Source organism: Entelurus aequoreus, linkage group LG27 (genome assembly GCF_033978785.1).
Source record: "Entelurus aequoreus isolate RoL-2023_Sb linkage group LG27, RoL_Eaeq_v1.1, whole genome shotgun sequence".
Classification (NCBI taxonomy): Eukaryota; Metazoa; Chordata; class Actinopteri; order Syngnathiformes; family Syngnathidae; genus Entelurus; species Entelurus aequoreus.
Genome location: NC_084757.1, coordinates 12,658,900 through 12,679,539, shown reverse-complemented (window position 1 = coordinate 12,679,539; position 20,640 = coordinate 12,658,900). Strand labels below are relative to the sequence as shown.

The 20,640-nt window shown below is 25.5% G+C and overlaps 1 protein-coding gene across 1 annotated transcript in view; it reads right to left on the bottom strand.

The window, feature by feature from the left end:
• Positions 1 to 19,626: 19,626 nt before the first annotated feature.
• dab1a (DAB adaptor protein 1a) overlaps positions 19,627 to 20,640 on the bottom strand; it is a 159,789-nt gene continuing 158,775 nt past the window's right edge. The window contains exon 21 of the mRNA XM_062038418.1: positions 19,627 to 20,640. This exon is cut by the window's right edge and continues 344 nt beyond it. The gene's annotated coding sequence lies outside the window, so the exon portion shown is untranslated.

Here is a 20,640-nt window from a genome sequence, read left to right as displayed (position 1 = left end):
TGCATATACATGTATGTATGTATGTATGTGTGTATATACATGCATGTATGTATGTATGTATATACATGTATGTATGTATATACATGTATGTATGTATATACATGTATATACATGTATGTATGTATATACATGTATATATACATGTATGTATATACATGTATGGATATATACATGTATGTATGTATGTATGTATGTATTTACATGTATGTATATACATGTATGCATATACATGTATGTATGTATGTGTGTATATACATGCATGTATATACATGTATGTATATACATGTATGTATGTATGTTTGTATATACATGTATGTATATATACATGTATGTATATACATGTATGTATATATACATGTATGTATGTATGTATTTACATGTATGTATGTATATACATGACAGTATTTATGTATGTATATACATGCATGTATATACATGTATGTATGTATTTGTGTATGTATGTATATACATGTGTGTATGTATGTATATACATGTATGTATGTATTTATGTGTATGTATATACATGTATGTATGTATTTATGTGTATGTATATACATGTATGCATATACATGTATGTATGTATGTGTGTATATACATGCATGTATGTATGTATGTATATACATGTATGTATGTATATACATGTATGTATGTATGTATGTATATACATGTATGCATATATACATGTATGTATGTATGTATTTACATGTATGTATGTATATACATGACATTATTTATGTATGTATATACATGCATGCATGTATATACATGTATGTATGTATTTGTGTATGTATGTATATACATGTGTGTATGTATATACATGTATGTATGTATTTATGTGAATGTATATACATGTATGTATATACATGTATGTATATACATGTATGCATATACATGTATGTATATACATGCATGTATGTATGTATATACATGTATGTATGTATATACATGTATGTATGTATATACATGTATGTATGTATGTATGTATATACATGTATGTATATAAACATGTATGTATATACATGTATGTATATATACATGTATGTATGTATGTATTTACATGTATGTATTTACATGTATGTATATACATGTATGCATATACATGTATGTATGTATGTGTGTATATACATGCATGTATGTATATATGTATGTATGTATATACATGTATGTATGTATGTATGTATGTATATACATGTATGTATGTATGTATATACATGTATGTATATATACATGTATGTATATATACATGTATGTATATATACATGTACGTATATACATGTATGTATATATACATGTATGTATGTATGTATTTACATGTATGTATGTATGTATATACATGACAGTATTTATGTATGTATATACATGCATGTATATACATGTATGTATTTATTTGTGTATGTATGTATATACATGTGTGTATGTATGTATATACATGTATGTATATACATGTATGTATATACATGTATGCATATACATGTATGTATGTATGTGTGTATATACATGCATGTATGTATGTATGTATATACATGTATGTATGTATATACCTGTATGTATGTATATACATGCATGTATGTATGTACATGTATGTATATATACATGTATGTATATATACATGTATGTATGTATGTATGTATTTACATGTATGTATATACATGTATGCATATACATGTAAGTATGTATGTGTGTATATACATGCATGTATGTATGTATGTATATACATGTATGTATGTATATACATGTATGTATGTATGTATATACATGTATGTATATATACATGTATGTATATACATGTATGTATATATACATGTATGTATGTATGTATTTACATGTATGTATGTATATACATGACAGTATTTATGTATGTATATACATGCATGTATATACATGTATGTATGTATTTACATGTATATATGTATATACATGACAGTATTTATGTATGTATATACATGCATGTATATACATGTATGTATGTATTTGTGTATGTATGTATATACATGTGTGTATGTATGTATATACATGTATGTATGTATTTATGTGTATGTATGTATATACATGTATGTATGTATTTATGTGTATGTATATACATGTATGTATATACATGTATGCATATACATGTATGTATGTATGTGTGTATATACATGCATGTATGTATGTATGTATATACATGTATGTATGTATGTATATACATGTATGTATATATACATGTATGTATGTATGTATTTACATGTATGTATATACATGTATGCATATACATGTATGTATGTATGTGTGTATATACATGCATGTATATACATGTATGTATGTATATACATGTATGTATGTATATACATGTATGTATGTATATACATGTATGTGTATATACATTTATGTATATACATGTATGTATATATACATGTATGTATGTATGTATTTACATGTATGTATGTATATACATGACAGTATTTATGTATGTATATACATGCATGTATATACATGTATGTATGTATTTGTGTATGTATGTATATACATGTGTGTATGTATGTATATACATGTATGTATGTATTTATGTGTATGTATGTATATACATGTATGTATGTATTTATGTGTATGTATATACATGTATGTATATACATGTATGCATATATACATGTATGTATATACATGTATGTATATATACATGTATGTATGTATGTATTTACATGTATGTATGTATATACATGACAGTATTTATGTATGTATATACATGCATGTATATACATGTATGTATTTATTTGTGTATGTATGTATATACATGTATGTATGTATTTATGTGTATGTATGTATATACATGTATGCATATACATGTATGTATGTATGTGTGTATATACATGCATGTATGTATGTATGTATGTATATACATGTATGTATGTATATACATGTATGTATGTACATACATGTATGTATGTATGTACATGTTTGTATATATACATTTATGTATATATACATGTATGTATTTACATGTATGTATATACATGTATGCATATACATGTAAGTATGTATGTGTGTATATACATGCATGTATGTATGTATGTATATACATGTATGTATGTATGTACATGTATGTATATATACATGTATGTATATATACATGTATGTATATACATGTATGCATATACATGTATGTATGTATGTGTGTATATACATGCATGTATGTATGTATGTATATACATGTATGTATGTATGTATATACATGTATGTATGTATATACATGTATGTATGTATGTACATGTATGTATATATACATGTATGTATGTATGTACATGTATGTATATATACATGTATGTATGTATGTATTTACATGTATGTATATACATGTATGCATATACATGTAAGTATGTATGTGTGTATATACATGCATGTATGTATGTATGTATGTATGTATATACATGTATGTATGTATATACATGTATGTATGTATGTATGTATGTATGTATGTATGTATGTATATACATGTATGTATGTATGTATATACATGTATGTATATATACATGTATGTATATATACATGTATGTATGTATGTATGTATATACATGTATGTATATATACATGTATGTATATATACATGTATGTATGTATGTATTTACATGTATGTATGTATATACATGACAGTATTTATGTATGTATATACATGCATGTATATACATGTATGTATGTATTTGTGTATGTATGTATATACATGTATGTATGTATTTATGTGTATGTATATACATGTATGTATATACATGTATGTATATACATGTATGCATATATACATGTATGTATATACATGTATGCATATACATGTATGTATGTATGTGTGTATATACATGCATGTATGTTTGTATGTATATACATGTATGTATGTATTTATGTGTATGTATGTATATACATGTATGTATGTATTTATGTGTATGTATATACATGTATGCATATATACATGTATGTATATATACATGTATGTATGTATGTATTTACATGTATGTATGTATATACATGACAGTATTTATGTATGTATATATATGCATGTATATACATGTATGTATGTATTTGTGTATGTATGTATATACATGTGTGTATGTATGTATATACATGTATGTATGTATTTATGTGTATGTATATACATGTATGTATGTATTTATGTGTATGTATATACATGTATGTATATACATGTATGTATATACATGTATGCATATACATGTATGTATGTATGTGTGTATATACATGCATGTATGTATGTATATACATGTATGTATGTATATACATGTATGTATTTATATACATGTATGTATGTATGTATGTATATACATGTATGCATATATACATGTATGTATGTATGTATTTACATGTATGTATGTATTTATGTGTATGTATATACATGTATGTATGTATTTATGTGTATGTATATACATGTATGTATATACATGTATGTATATACATGTATGCATATACATGTATGTATGTATGTGTGTATATACATGCATGTATGTATGTATATACATGTATGTATGTATATACATGTATGTATTTATATACATGTATGTATGTATGTATGTATATACATGTATGCATATATACATGTATGTATGTATGTATTTACATGTATGTATGTATATACATGACAGTATTTATGTATGTATATACATGCATGTATATACATGTATGCATATACATGTATGTATGTATGTGTGTATATACATGCATGTATGTATGTATGTATATACATGTATGTATGTATGTATATACATGTATGTATGTATGTATGTATATACATGTATGTATGTATGTATATACATGTATGTATATATACATGTATGTATATATATACATGTACGTATATACATGTATGTATATATACATGTATGTATGTATGTATTTACATGTATGTATGTATATACATGACAGTATTTATGTATGTATATACATGCATGTATATACATGTATGTATTTATTTGTGTATGTATGTATATACATGTATGTATGTATTTATGTGTATGTATGTATATACATGTATGCATATACATGTATGTATGTATGTGTGTATATACATGCATGTATGTATGTATGTATATACATGTATGTATGTATATACATGTATGTATGTATATACATGTATGTATGTATGTATGTATGTACATGTATGTATATATACATGTATGTATATATACATGTATGTATTTACATGTAAGTATGTATGTGTGTATATACATGCATGTATGTATGTATGTATATACATGTATGTATGTATATACATGTATGTATGTATGTATATACATGTATGTATATATACATGTATGTATATACATGTATGTATATATACATGTATGTATGTATATACATGACAGTATTTATGTATGTATATACATGCATGTATATACATGTATGTATGTATTTGTGTGTGTATGTATGTATATACATGTGTGTACGTATGTATATACATGTATGTATGTATTTATGTGTATGTATGTATATACATGTATGTATGTATTTATGTGTATGTATATACATGTATGTATATACATGTATGCATATACATGTATGTATGTATGTATATACATGTATGTATGTATGTATATACATGTATGTATGTATGTATGTATATACATGTATGTATATATACATGTATGTACATACATGTATGTATATATACATGTATGTATGTATGTATTTACATGTATGTATATACATGTATGCATATACATGTATGTATGTATGTGTGTATATACATGCATGTATATACATGTATGTATGTATATACATGTATGTATGTATGTATATACATGTATGTATGTATGTATATATATATACATGTATGTATATATACATGTATGTATATACATGTATGTATATTTACATGTATGTATGTATTTACATGTATGTATGTATATACATGACAGTATTTATGTATGTATATACATGCATGTATATACATGTAGGTATGTATTTGTGTATGTATGTATGGATATACATGTATGTATGTATTTATGTGTATGTATGTATATACATGTATGTATGTATTTATGTGTATGTATATACATGTATGTATATACATGTATGTATATACATGTATGCATATATACATGTATGTATATATACATGTACGTATATACATGTATGTATATATACATGTATGTATGTATGTATTTACATTTATGTATGTATATACATGACAGTATTTATGTATGTATATACATGCATGTATATACATGTATGTATTTATTTGTGTATGTATGTATATACATGTATGTATGTATTTATGTGTATGTATGTATATACATGTATGCATATACATGTATGTATGTATGTGTGTATATACATGCATGTATGTATGTATGTATGTATATACATGTATGTATGTATATACATGTATGTATGTATGTACATGTTTGTATATATACATTTATGTATATATACATGTATGTATTTACATGTATGTATATACATGTATGCATATACATGTAAGTATGTATGTGTGTATATACATGCATGTATGTATGTATGTATATACATGTATGTATGTATATACATGTATGTATGTATGTATATACATGTATATATATACATGTATGTATATATACATGTATGTATGTATATACATGACAGTATTTATGTATGTATATACATGCATGTATATACATGTATGTATGTATTTGTGTATGTATGTATATACGTGTGTATGTATGTATATACATGTATGTATGTATTTATGTGTATGTATGTATATACATGTATGTATGTATTTATGTGTATGTATATACATGTATGTATATACATGTATGCATATACATGTATGTATGTATATACATGTATGTATGTATGTATGTATGTATATACATGTATGTATGTATGTATGTATATACATGTATGTATATATACATGTATGTACATACATGTATGTATATATACATGTATGTATGTATGTATGTATTTACATGTATGTATATACATGTATGCATATACATGTATGTATGTATGTATGTGTGTATATACATGCATGTATATACATGTATGTATGTATATACATGTATGTATGTATGTATATACATGTATGTATGTATGTATGTATGTATATACATGTATGTATATACATGTATGTATATTTACATGTATGTATGTATGTATTTACATGTATGTATGTATATACATGACAGTATTTATGTATGTATATACATCCATGTATATACATGTAGGTATGTATTTGTGTATGTATGTATATACATGTGTGTATGTATGTATATACATGTATGTATGTATTTATGTGTATGTATGTATATACATGTATGTATGTATTTATGTGTATGTATGTATATACATGTATGTATGTATTTATGTGTATGTATATACATGTATGTATATACATGTATGTATATACATGTATGCATATATACATGTATGTATATACATGTATGTATATATACATGTATGTATGTATGTATTTACATGTATGTATGTATTTGTGTATGTATATACATGTATGTATGTATTTATGTGTATGTATATACATGTATGTATATACATGTATGCATATACATGTATGTATGTGTGTATATACATGGATGTATGTATGTATGTATATACATGACAGTATTTATGTATGTATATACATGCATGTATATACATGTATATATTTATTTGTGTATGTATGTATATACATGTGTGTATGTATGTATATACATGTATGTATGTATTTATGTGTATGTATGTATATACATGTATGTATATACATGTATGCATATACATGTATGTATCTATGTGTGTATATACATGCATGTATGTATGTATGTATATACATGTATGTATGTATGTATGTATATACATGTATGTATGTATGTACATGTATGTATATATACATGTATGTATGTATGTATTTACATGTATGTATATACATGTATGCATATACATGTAAGTATGTATGTGTGTATATACATGCATGTATGTATGTATGTATGTATGTATATACATGTATGTATGTATATACATGTATGTATGTATGTATGTATGTATGTATATACATGTATGTATATATACATGTATGTATATATACATGTATGTATATATACATGTATGTATGTATGTATTTACATGTATGTATGTATATACATGACAGTATTTATGTATGTATATACATGCATGTATATACATGTATGTATGTATTTGTGTATGTATGTATATACATGTATGTATGTATTTATGTGTATGTATATACATGTATGTATATACATGTATGTATATACATGTATGCATATATACATGTATGCATATACATGTATGTATGTATGTATGTATATACATGCATGTATGTATGTATGTATATACATGTATGTATGTATTTATGTGTATGTATGTATATACATGTATGTATGTATTTATGTGTATGTATATACATGTATGTATATACATGTATGCATATATACATGTATGTATATACATGTATGTATATATACATGTATGTATGTATGTATTTACATGTATGTATGTATATACATGACAGTATTTATGTATGTATATACTTGCATGTATATACATGTATGTATGTATTTGTGTATGTATGTATATACATGTGTGTATGTATGTATATACATGTATGTATGTATTTATGTGTATGTATATACATGTATGTATATACATGTATGCATATACATGTATGTATGTATGTGTGTATATACATGCATGTATGTATGTATATACATGTATGTATGTATATACATGTATGTATTTATATACATGTATGTATGTATGTATATACATGTATGCATATATACATGTATGTATGTATGTATTTACATGTATGTATGTATATACATGACAGTATTTATGTATGTATATACATGCATGTATATACATGTATGCATATACATGTATGTATGTATGTGTGTATATACATGCATGTATGTATGTATGTATATACATGTATGTATGTATATACATGTATGTATGTATGTATGTATGTATATACATGTATGTATGTATGTATATACATGTATGTATATATACATGTATGTATATATACATGTACGTATATACATGTATGTATATATACATGTATGTATGTATGTATTTACATGTATGTATGTATATACATGACAGTATTTATGTATGTATATACATGCATGTATATACATGTATGTATTTATTTGTGTATGTATGTATATACATGTATGTATGTATTTATGTGTATGTAGGTATATACATGTATGTATATACATGTATGCATATACATGTATGTATGTATGTGTGTATATACATGCATGTATGTATGTATGTATATACATGTATGTATGTATATACATGTATGTATGTATATACATGTATGTATGTATGTACATGTATGTATATATACATGTATGTATATATACATGTATGTATTTACATGTATGTATATACATGTATGCATATACATGTAAGTATGTATGTATGTATATACATGTATGTATGTATGTATATACATGTATGTATATATACATGTATGTATATACATGTATGTATATATACATGTATGTATGTATATACATGACAGTATTTATGTATGTATATACATGCATGTATATACATGTATGTATGTATTTGTGTATGTATGTATATACATGTGTGTATGTATGTATATACATGTATGTATGTATTTATGTGTATGTATGTATATACATGTATGTATGTATTTATGTGTATGTATATACATGTATGTATATACATGTATGCATATACATGTATGTATGTATATACATGTATGTATGTAGGTATGTATGTATATACATGTATGTATGTATGTATGTATGTATATACATGTATGTATATATACATGTATGTACATACATGTATGTATATATACATGTATGTATGTATGTATTTACATGTATGTATATACATGTATGCATATACATGTATGTATGTATGTGTGTATATACATGCATGTATATACATGTATGTATGTATATACATGTATGTATGTATGTATATACATGTATGTATGTATGTATGTATGTATATACATGTATGTATATATACATGTATGTATATACATGTATGTATATTTACATGTATGTATGTATGTATTTACATGTATGTATGTATATACATGACAGTATTTATGTATGTATATACATGCATGCATATACATGTAGGTATGTATTTGTGTATGTATGTATATACATGTGTGTATGTATGGATATACATGTATGTATGTATTTATGTGTATGTATGTATATACTTGTATGTATGTATTTATGTGTATGTATATACATGTATGTATATACATGTATGTATATACATGTATGCATATACATGTATGTATATACATGTATGTATATATACATGTATGTATGTATGTATTTACATGTATGTATGTATATACATGACAGTATTTATGTATGTATATACATGTATGTATGTATTTGTGTATGTATATACATGTATGTATGTATTTATGTGTATGTATATACATGTATGTATATACATGTATGCATATACATGTATGTATGTGTGTATATACATGCATGTATGTATGTATGTATATACATGTATGTATGTATATACATGTATGTATATACATGTATGTATGTATGTATATACATGTATGTATGTATGTATTTACATGTATGTATGTATATACATGACAGTATTTATGTATGTATATACATGCATGTATATACATGTATGTATATACATGTATGTATGTATTTGTGTATGTATGTATATACATGTATGTATGTATTTATGTGTATGTATATACATGTATGTATGTACATGTATGTATGCATATACATGTATGTATGTATTTATGTGTATGTATGTATATACATGTATGTATGTATTTATGTGTATGTATATACATGTATGTATATACATGTATGCATATACATGTATGTCTGTATATACATGTATGTATGTATGTATATACATGTATGTATATACATGTATGTATATATACATGTATGTATATACATGTATGTATATATACATGTATGTATGTATGTATTTACATGTATGTATATACATGTATGCATATACATGTATGTATGTATGTGTGTATATACATGTATGTATGTATTTATGTGTATGTATATACATGTATGTATATACATGTATGCATATACATGTATGTATGTATGTATATACATGTATGTATGTATGTATATACATGTATGTATGTATGTATGTATATACATGTATGTATATATACATGTATGTACATACATGTATGTATATATGCATGTATGTATGTATGTATTTACATGTATGTATATACATGTATGCATATACATGTATGTATGTATGTGTGTACATACATGCATGTATATACATGTATGTATGTATATACATGTATGTATGTATGTATATACATGTATGTATGTATGTATATATATATACATGTATGTATATATACATGTATGTATATACATGTATGTATATTTACATGTATGTATGTATTTACATGTATGTATGTATATACATGACAGTATTTATGTATGTATATACATGCATGTATATACATGTAGGTATGTATTTGTGTATGTATGTATGGATATACATGTATGTATGTATTTATGTGTATGTATGTATATACATGTATGTATGTATTTATGTGTATGTATATACATGTATGTATATACATGTATGTATATACATGTATGTATATACATGTATGTATATACATGTATGCATATATACATGTATGTATATATACATGTACGTATATACATGTATGTATATATACATGTATGTATGTATATACATGACAGTATTTATGTATGTATATACATGCATGTATATACATGTATGTATTTATTTGTGTATGTATGTATATACATGTATGTATGTATTTATGTGTATGTATGTATATACATGTATGCATATACATGTATGTATGTATGTGTGTATATACATGCATGTATGTATGTATGTATGTATGTATATACATGTATGTATGTATATACATGTATGTATGTATGTACATGTTTGTATATATACATTTATGTATATATACATGTATGTATTTACATGTATGTATATACATGTATGCATATACATGTAAGTATGTATGTGTGTATATACATGCATGTATGTATGTATGTATATACATGTATGTATGTATATACATGTATGTATGTATGTATATACATGTATGTATATACATGTATGTATATATACATGTATGTATGTATATACATGACAGTATTTATGTATGTATATACATGCATGTATATACATGTATGTATGTATTTGTGTATGTATGTATATACGTGTGTATGTATGTATATACATGTATGTATGTATTTATGTGTATGTATGTATATACATGTATGTATGTATTTATGTGTATGTATATACATGTATGTATATACATGTATGCATATACATGTATGTATGTATATACATGTATGTATGTATGTATGTATGTATATACATGTATGTATGTATGTATGTATGTATGTATATACATGTATGTATATATACATGTATGTACATACATGTATGTATATATACATGTATGTATGTATGTATTTACATGTATGTATATACATGTATGCATATACATGTATGTATGTATGTATGTGTGTATATACATGCATGTATATACATGTATGTATGTATATACATGTATGTATGTATGTATATACATGTATGTATGTATGTATGTATGTATGTATATACATGTATGTATATACATGTATGTATATACATGTATGTATATTTACATGTATGTATGTATGTATTTACATGTATGTATGTATATACATGACAGTATTTATGTATGTATATACATCCATGTATATACATGTAGGTATGTATTTGTGTATGTATGTATATACATGTGTGTATGTATGTATATACATGTATGTATGTATTTATGTGTATGTATGTATATACATGTATGTATGTATTTATGTGTATGTATGTATATACATGTATGTATGTATTTATGTGTATGTATATACATGTATGTATATACATGTATGTATATACATGTATGCATATATACATGTATGTATATACATGTATGTATATATACATGTATGTATGTATGTATTTACATGTATGTATGTATTTGTGTATGTATATACATGTATGTATGTATTTATGTGTATGTATATACATGTATGTATATACATGTATGCATATACATGTATGTATGTGTGTATATACATGGATGTATGTATGTATGTATATACATGACAGTATTTATGTATGTATATACATGCATGTATATACATGTATATATTTATTTGTGTATGTATGTATATACATGTGTGTATGTATGTATATACATGTATGTATGTATTTATGTGTATGTATGTATATACATGTATGTATATACATGTATGCATATACATGTATGTATCTATGTGTGTATATACATGCATGTATGTATGTATGTATATACATGTATGTATGTATGTATATACATGTATGTATGTATGTACATGTATGTATATATACATGTATGTATGTATGTATTTACATGTATGTATATACATGTATGCATATACATGTAAGTATGTATGTGTGTATATACATGCATGTATGTATGTATGTATGTATGTATGTATGTATATACATGTATGTATGTATATACATGTATGTATGTATGTATGTATGTATGTATATACATGTATGTATATATACATGTATGTATATATACATGTATGTATATATACATGTATGTATGTATGTATTTACATGTATGTATGTATATACATGCATGTATATACATGTATGTATGTATTTGTGTATGTATGTATATACATGTATGTATGTATTTATGTGTATGTATATACATGTATGTATATACATGTATGTATATACATGTATGCATATATACATGTATGTATATACATGTATGCATATACATGTATGTATGTATGTATGTGTGTATATACATGCATGTATGTATGTATGTATATACATGTATGTATGTATTTATGTGTATGTATGTATATACATGTATGTATGTATTTATGTGTATGTATATACATGTATGTATATACATGTATGCATATATACATGTATGTATATACATGTATGTATATATACATGTATGTATGTATGTATTTACATGTATGTATGTATATACATGACAGTATTTATGTATGTATATACATGTATGTATGTATTTGTGTATGTATGTATATACATGTGTGTATGTATGTATATACATGTATGTATGTATTTATGTGTATGTATATACATGTATGTATATACATGTATGCATATACATGTATGTATGTATGTGTGTATATACATGCATGTATGTATGTATATACATGTATGTATGTATATACATGTATGTATGTATGTATATACATGTATGCATATATACATGTATGTATGTATGTATTTACATGTATGTATGTATATACATGACAGTATTTATGTATGTATATACATGCATGTATATACATGTATGCATATACATGTATGTATGTATGTGTGTATATACATGCATGTATGTATGTATGTATATACATGTATGTATGTATATACATGTATGTATGTATGTATGTATGTATATACATGTATGTATGTATGTATATACATGTATGTATATATACATGTATGTATATATACATGTACGTATATACATGTATGTATATATACATGTATGTATGTATGTATTTACATGTATGTATGTATATACATGACAGTATTTATGTATGTATATACATGCATGTATATACATGTATGTATTTATTTGTGTATGTATGTATATACATGTATGTATGTATTTATGTGTATGTAGGTATATACATGTATGTATATACATGTATGCATATACATGTATGTATGTATGTGTGTATATACATGCATGTATGTATGTATGTATATACATGTATGTATGTATATACATGTATGTATGTATATACATGTATGTATGTATGTACATGTATGTATATATACATGTATGTATATATACATGTATGTATTTACATGTATGTATATACATGTATGCATATACATGTAAGTATGTATGTATGTATATACATGTATGTATGTATATACATGTATGTATATATACATGTATGTATATACATGTATGTATATATACATGTATGTATGTATATACATGACAGTATTTATGTATGTATATACATGCATGTATATACATGTATGTATGTATTTGTGTATGTATGTATATACATGTGTGTATGTATGTATATACATGTATGTATGTATTTATGTGTATGTATGTATATACATGTATGTATGTATTTATGTGTATGTATATACATGTATGTATATACATGTATGCATATACATGTATGTATGTATATACATGTATGTATGTAGGTATGTATGTATATACATGTATGTATGTATGTATATACATGTATGTATATATACATGTATGTACATACATGTATGTATATATACATGTATGTATGTATGTATTTACATGTATGTATATACATGTATGCATATACATGTATGTATGTATGTGTGTATATACATGCATGTATATACATGTATGTATGTATATACATGCATGTATATACATGTATGTATGTATATACATGTATGTATGTATGTATATACATGTATGTATATATACATGTATGTATATACATGTATGTATATTTACATGTATGTATGTATGTATTTACATGTATGTATGTATATACATGACAGTATTTATGTATGTATATACATGCATGCATATACATGTAGGTATGTATTTGTGTATGTATGTATATACATGTGTGTATGTATGGATATACATGTATGTATGTATTTATGTGTATGTATGTATATACATGTATGTATGTATTTATGTGTATGTATATACATGTATGTATATACATGTATGTATATACATGTATGCATATACATGTATGTATATACATGTATGTATATATACATGTATGTATGTATGTATTTACATGTATGTATGTATATACATGACAGTATTTATGTATGTATATACATGTATGTATGTATTTGTGTATGTATATACATGTATGTATGTATTTATGTGTATGTATATACATGTATGTATATACATGTATGCATATACATGTATGTATGTGTGTATATACATGCATGTATGTATGTATGTATATACATGTATGTATGTATATACATGTATGTATATACATGTATGTATGTATGTATATACATGTATGTATGTATGTATTTACATGTATGTATGTATATACATGACAGTATTTATGTATGTATATACATGCATGTATATACATGTATGTATATACATGTATGTATGTATTTGTGTATGTATGTATATACATGTATGTATGTATTTATGTGTATGTATATACATGTATGTATGTACATGTATGTATGCATATACATGTATGTATGTATTTATGTGTATGTATGTATATACATGTATGTATGTATTTATGTGTATGTATATACATGTATGTATATACATGTATGTATGTATTTATGTGTATGTATATACATGTATGCATATACATGTATGTCTGTATATACATGTATGTATGTATGTATGTATATACATGTATGTATATACATGTATGTATATATACATGTATGTATATACATGTATGTATATATACATGTATGTATGTATGTATTTACATGTATGTATATACATGTATGCATATACATGTATGTATGTATGTGTGTATATACATGTATGTATGTATTTATGTGTATGTATATACATGTATGTATGTACATGTATGTATGCATATACATGTATGTATGTATATACATGTATGTATGTATATACATGCATGTATATACATGTATGTATGTATTTGTGTATGTATGTATATACATGTATGTATGTATATACATGTATGTATGTATGTATGTATTTACATGTATGTGTGTGTATGTATGTACTATATGAATATGTGTGTCTATACATGTGTGTATATACATATGTATGTATATATATTGGCATTAAAAAAAATTTTTTTTAACTAAACGTGTACAAAGCAAAAGATTCAAAGGAGTTTTGAACTTCGAGCTTCTAAGAGCAGAAAGAGGAAGCGTTGTAGCAACAGCCCGCATTAAGACGGCGCCGCAGCACAATTTGACGCTCCATTAAGAGTGTGTTAAATTACAGCAGCAGACTGCGCCACATTAATGGGAGGAGGGAGGGTCACCTTTGCACACACACACACACACACACACACACACACACACACACACACACACACACACACACACACACACACACACACACACACACACACACACACACACACACACACACACACGAAACACAACTACCAGAAACATATTTGGGATGTGTTTATTTGGAACAGTAATACATGGTCAGTATATGGAAATTAAGAGAAAAAACAAACAATAAAACCCCAAACAAATCATCTAAAAACTGTGGAGTGTGGTAATGTGTATTCATAAAGATAAAAAATAATGTGTCAATTTCACGTTAAGAAACTGTTAGCTGAGGTAAAATCTAGAAATGTTCCGCCTCCCTTTTTTCTCTCCCCTTTGATGCTCCCAGGAGCCGTGGCTTTTTCCATGGACATGAGGGTCTGAGGAAGACTCTGGCCATGAAACAGGGAGTGTGTCACATGACTTGTGGGCGGGGCTTCAGTGTAGGAGGAATACAATAGAACCTCCAAAGCTTTTTTTTTTTATCCCCATTCAAAAAACAACGGCAATAGAAATTAGATAATTATATTATTTTAAATATAGTACTATTTCTTAAATATTATCAAAAACAACAAAACAATCAATTATATTTAAATGTATTGCCATTTATTATTGATTTATGGTTGTCATCACATATTCCACCTCCTTATTGACTACCAAACTGTGGCACAAGTACCATTTGTACGTGGACGCCACTTAATGGTACTCGGGAATACTACAGACGTATTTATTTATTTTTCTAAAACTACAGACGTATACACGTGAAATACTATTGATTTTTTCGTTAATTTGCAGAATTTTCTTTTGCTGAAATATTAAGTGTATTAATAAAAATATTAAGCCAAGTAACTTTCTACCTATTAACTTTCGTTGTGTATATACCGTAATTTCCGGATTATAAGCCGCTACTTTTTCCCCTCGTTCTGGTCCCTGCGGCTTATACAACGGTGCGGCTTATATACGGCCTGTTCTTCTCCGACACCGACAAAGAGGATTTCGGTGGTTTTAGTACGCAGGAGGAAGACGATGACACAATGATTAAAGACTGACTTTTCATATACCGGTAGGCTGGTTATTTTGATAACGTACATGCGAGCACTTTGTATTACTTTGCACCGTTGTATTATTTGTACTCTGCACGAATGCTGTTCGCCATGTCAAAGATGTGAAAGTTTGATTGAATGATTGAAAGATTTATAGTTAATAAATGGGACGCTTTGCGTTCCCAAACAGTCATCTCTGTCCCGACAATCCCCTCCGTGGTAGCAGGAACCCCTATATACTACGCTAATTACACATCAAAACCCTGCGGCTTATAGTCGGGTGCGGCTTATATATGGAGCAATCTGTATTTTCCCCTAAATTTAGCTGGTGCGGCTTATAGTCAGGTGCGGCTTATAGTCCGGAAATTACGGTACATACACACATATATATATATATGTATATATACACATACATATGTGTATATATATACACATGTATATATATATATGTGTGTGTACAAGTATATATATTATATATATACACATATATACATATACACACACACATATCTATATATACATACACATATATGTACACATATATATATATATATACATTTATATATGCATGTATATATATATATACACACATGTATGTATGTATATATACATATACACATTTATTATATATATATGTATATATACACACATATATACACATATGTATACATATATATATATATATATATATATATACACATATGTGTATATATACATATAAATAAATGTGTATATGTATATATAGATATACACATACATATGTATATATATATGTGTGTATATATATATGTATATATACACACACATATATATATGTATATAATATATATTTATATATGTGTGTATATATACACATATAAACATGTGTGTATATATAGATATGTGTGTGTGTGTATATGTATATATGCGTATATATAATATATATATATACATACATATATGTATGTGTATATATATACATACATATATGTGTATATGTGTATATATACATATATATACATATATATAGATATATGTGTGTGTATATATATATATACATACATACATACATGTATGCATGTATATATATATATATATACATACATGTATGCATGTATATATATATATATATATACAGATATATACATGTGTGTATATATATATATATATATATATGTGTGTATATATACACATACATATATATACATACACATGTATATACACACACATATATATACAGATATATACATATGTGTGTATATATATGTGTGTGTATATATACACACACATATATGTATGTGTATATATATGTCAATGTATATATATATATACACACATGTATGTATATATATGTGTGTATATATGTATATATACAGATATATGTATACATATGTGTATGTATATATATATATATACATATATATATATATATATATATATATATATATATATACATACATACATACATGTGTGCATATATATATACACACACACACACACATCTATATACAAATGCGTATATATGTGTGTGTATATATACATATATAATAAATGTGTATATGTATATATACATACATACACACATGTATATACATATGTATGTGTATATTTACACGTGTGTATATATATATATATATATATATATATATGAGTGTAAATTGAGTTTTCACAGCAAATTGTCAGTCAATATATCCGCCTCCACAAGCCCCAAAAAAAGTGTAAACGGACAATCGAGTTTTCAGAGCAAACTGCCTGCCAAAATATCTGCCTCCACAAGCCGCCCCAATGAGTGATCTGTTCAACTTTGGAGGTTCTCGTGTATTCCAAAGGAGGCCTCAAAAGAGGAATATATGGTTGCTATGGCGCCGAGGGGCTGTCAATCTGAGAAGGGGACAACCAAGGCATGTCGCTATTGCTTGGGTGAAACATTTGCATAACTAGAAGACTCCCTATTTGATGGCCCAGAGGTCCAATGTACTGTAGAACCACAGTACTGTAGTACCGTAGTACCATAGCACTGTAGTAGTAGTGATGGTGGTGATGCTTATTTACAAAATGGCCCATGAATCGCATTAAAGCCACTCTACACTGCCCCCTATGGAGCTAAACTCCACATTGCGGCTTTCATTTGAATTATAAAATAAAAATGTTTTTCCCCCTCGAATTTGCTGTTTTTTCTTCGTTTTTTTCCCCCCGTCGGTAGTATTGTACAAAAGCTATAGAGAATGTTACCTTGGTCTTCGTCTGCGAGGAGACACATTAGGCCAGAGTGTGTGTGTGTGTGTGTGTGCGGCGAGTGAGTAGCTCCCAGAGTTTCTGCACAAGTTCAACCGGTCCCAAACCGACAGACCCTGCAGAGTCCGTCTCCACGAGTCCCTAGCAGGTTTTTAGCGCGTTGTCATGTTTTTTGTCCAGAGACATGGACGCACCGCTTCGATTCGGAGCCGCCGTTTGTGCGGCAAAGTCACCGTCCAGGAAGGAAGCAAGGCGGCGACGAAGATGGAGGCGCAGAGTAAGACCG